Below are 3,796 nucleotides of genomic sequence, written 5' to 3'. Positions count from 1 at the left end.
TAGGAACAGGCAAGTCTCAGTCTACACTTCTAAAGTGGTGTGACAGGACACCTTGGCCTGGTTTGGTCATGGGACCAGGTTTGTTTCATTTTACAGCACTAAAACAGCAGGTACAGAAGGTTGTAGTCTGGTTTGGTGATGGGACCAGGTGTTTTCCCATTGTGCAGCTCTAAAGCAGGTGGTACAGCAGGCCCTGACCTGGTTTGGTCATGGGACAAGGCTTGTCCAAACTTACAGCTCTAAAACAGGTGGCCCAGAAGCTGCTGCTTTTTTTGGCATTTGACCAGGCTTGTTCCATCTTACAGTGCTAAACAGTTGCACAGGAGGCCCTGGACTTGTTCAGTCATGGAATCAGGGTTGTCACAACTTACAGCTCTAAATCAGGTGGCACAGAAGGCCCTAGTCTGGTTTGGTTATGGCACTGGGTTTTTCCCATCATGCAGCTCTAAAACAGATGGCACAAAATGTCCATGCCTGGTTCAATCATGGGATCAGGTTTGTTCTATATGACAGCTCTAAAATGGTACAGGAGGCACTGGCCTGGTTCAGTCATGGGACCAGGCATGTCCTATAATACAGCTCTAAAACAAATGGCATAGGTGGTCCTAAACTGGTTTGGTCATGGGACAAGTTTTGTCCCATCTGATAGCTCTAAAACAGGTGGCACAAGAGGCCCTGACCTGGTTCTGTCATGAGACCAGGCTTGTCCCATCTTCAAGGTATAAAACAGGTGTCACAGAAGGCCCTGGTCTGGTTCGATCATGGGACCAAGCTTGTCCCATCTTACCACTCTAAAATAGGTAGCACAGATGTGCCTGCTCTTGTTTGTCATGGGAACAGACATATTCCATCTAGAATGTGTTCCTAGTCGCTTCTTGATCCATGGTCACTCGGCTACCTTGTCGTGGGAGTAGAGACGTGGAATCAACACACAGACTCCGGGTAAGAGAACTGGCTGGAGACCTGCTAGTAGTAGCTGCTAGCTGAGACTGAAACTTATTCCAACATTTCCTCCTTTTTTATTAAATTTGTGGCCAAAGGAAAACCATGATGAGAGAAGAAAGGAAAAGGAAAAGCATAGAAAAAGAGGGGGAGAAGCAAGAAAGAGAAAAGAGAAAACATCCAGACATGGCCCTTTCCTGTAGCTGCAGTTGTTTCCTGCTGTTCTGAGAGGACAGCCACTGTTGACTAGATCTCTGTCATTTGAGTCCCAATCTGAGCTGGGCATAGGGAGCAAAGCAGACATGGGGGCAGGAGACCTCTCTCAGAAGGGGTGAAGATTTAGGCCTTTGCACAAGTGGGGGGTTGAGGTTCTTTGCCTCACCTCTTTTGGTGCCCAAGCTTTCTCCTGATGGCCCCTCTGCAACTGTGCCTGTCTTAGGTGTTCCTCCCTTGAGGAATATTACCCGTCATTTGACTAACAAGTCATCCTCTGGGGCTAAACAGGGTGATGTGGAGTGTGCAAGGCATTACTCCTGAGAGGACTGCTGCAAAAAAGGCCCTGGTTTGCTTAGGTCATGAGACCAGTATTGTTCCATCTTACAGCACTAAAACATGAGGCCCTGGTCTGATTCAGTCATGGGACCAGGCTTGTCCCATATTACAGCTCTTTAATCCTTAAGATGTAAGAAAACTATAACTCAGGTAAGCTGCAATTCAAATGGTTTCCTGATAAGATTCATAAGCATCCATCACATACAACAGATGCACTTGTCTTATGTACAGTCCAAAGAGATAATGCATCTGGGAGGTAAAGCATCTCTCAAGTCTTTCATGGAAGCATTACTCTCTGAAATTCTCCCCAGAGTGAAGAACCATTAAGAGTGCAGATTTGTGGCTGTCAGTCGATGCATGGTGTTTTCATTTGTGTATATTCTATGTGGTGCTAGTGTGACCACTATTCTAGTCTGTGACTCTTTCCCTACTCATGACTCTCTCATTTCCCTTTGCAGAGCATTATACTGCATGTAGGATCTAAGCTGATTGGAGAGGTGGACCACCAACCAGAGAAGCTCTCCTCTCTCAAAGCATTTGTGTGTCCTTGAGATCTTTCCACTGAGATACAGTTGTCTATATTGGGGTCCATCCTCTGTTGTAGCCATGAACTGTGAACTATAATAAGAATGTTAAATATCCTGCTATAGTTTTCAGAGGCTTTGGGGATAGTGTTTAGCTTTTCTTCTCTACTTTATATAAAGGTTCATTGAATACCAAGCAGAAAACTGCCTTGTGTATAGACTTCAACTTAATTTTGTCAGTTGTGTTCTACTAAATAACACATTTCTGTTTTTTAAAAATTTTTCATTTTCTTTTTTATTACTTTATTTGTCACTAGTAGTTTTTTAACAGCTGCTGACAAGAATAATCAGTTTTCATTTTACATGCATATTCAGGCAAATTCCCTCAGGGATACAGCAACTGAAGCTCTCAACATCCAAGTAGAAGAAAACTACATGTCCACAATGGGGCTAAGGCAAGATGACCACAGCATCCCTCTAAGTAGCCACCCACATAGGGAGAAATTATAATATACACTAGAGAGTCCCTAGAAAGCCAATATCAGAGCATTGATATAGTATTGATAGTGGAATATCACATAGTAATAAAGGGAAAAATACAAGGTCACCCAATAATATGGAAGAATTTCAACAGCATTATGTTCAGTAGAAAGTGCAGGTGAAAAGTTACATACTATCTGATTTCACATGTAAGTAGTTTCAAGGCAATGGAAAAGTATGCATGGCATCCATCAAGTACCTGGAATGTGTGATGGTTTCAAGGCTCCAGTGAGGTGGCCTGCATGGTAGGGAGATTGACTACAAGAGGATTGCAGAAATTAGTATTGGTGAGCTAGTTTTCTTCCATTTGGAAAAAAAATACATAAATAAGCAAAGGCAGAACCTGTATAAACCCTATGGATTGGGCTAGAAGTGAAGGTATCATTTAGTTTTACTATACAGAGATCTATTTAGTATATATAGATGTGATAATTAGTTGTCCATTGCTGAAAGAAAAGACCTGATAAAAACAACATCAAGGGGAAGGACTTAAACTGGCTCAGTCTCTAAGGTTTCAGTCCACAGTGATTTGGCTCTCATGCTCTGGGCTGGTGGTGAGACAAAACAGCTTGGTGGGAGGGCAATGCGGAGCTGGGCTGCCCACCTCATGAGGAGGGGAAAGGAGAGAGAGAGAAAGGGAAAGGGCTAGGGCTAGGGACAAGATGCTCTCTTTCAGGGCACTTACCCCGGGACAAACTTTCTCCAACTAGTCACACCTCCTACAGATTTCTCAAACACCTAGCAATTCCTTTAGGTATGACCCCATCAAGTTATTAAGCCACCGATGTGGTCAGAACCTTACACCCATTCCTAAAGCCCCACCTCTAGCTATGGCTGCACATGGCACCAGCCTGCAACACCTGAGCTTTGGGAAGCATCCCAGATCCAATGATGGCCGTTGGTAAATGGGCAGAATGAGAAAGTGTATACATGTGGGTGTGGGGACAAGCACCAAGTGTCCCTAGACCTCTGTACATGGGTAGGGGAAGGAGACTAGCATGAATCCTCCCTGATCACATGCACGTGGGAAGGGGATGAGCACACATTATACCTAAATTACAGATTCTAATTTTTATTCTCCAATGAAAGAAGCCAGTGTTCTTTGGAGAAGTAGCCATTTAAGGCACATATAACTGTGCTGAGATTGAGGAAACATTTATAGAACAAATGGGAGAAGATAAAAGGTTATAGGAGCCTGCTTGAAGGGAGTTTGTTGGCAAGTGAGGAAAACTGGAGTA

The sequence above is a fragment of the Marmota flaviventris genome, unplaced genomic scaffold, assembly GCF_047511675.1.
Source record: "Marmota flaviventris isolate mMarFla1 unplaced genomic scaffold, mMarFla1.hap1 Scaffold_44, whole genome shotgun sequence".
NCBI classification, from domain to species: domain Eukaryota; kingdom Metazoa; phylum Chordata; class Mammalia; order Rodentia; family Sciuridae; genus Marmota; species Marmota flaviventris.
Note: the sequence above shows the minus strand (reverse complement) of the source record.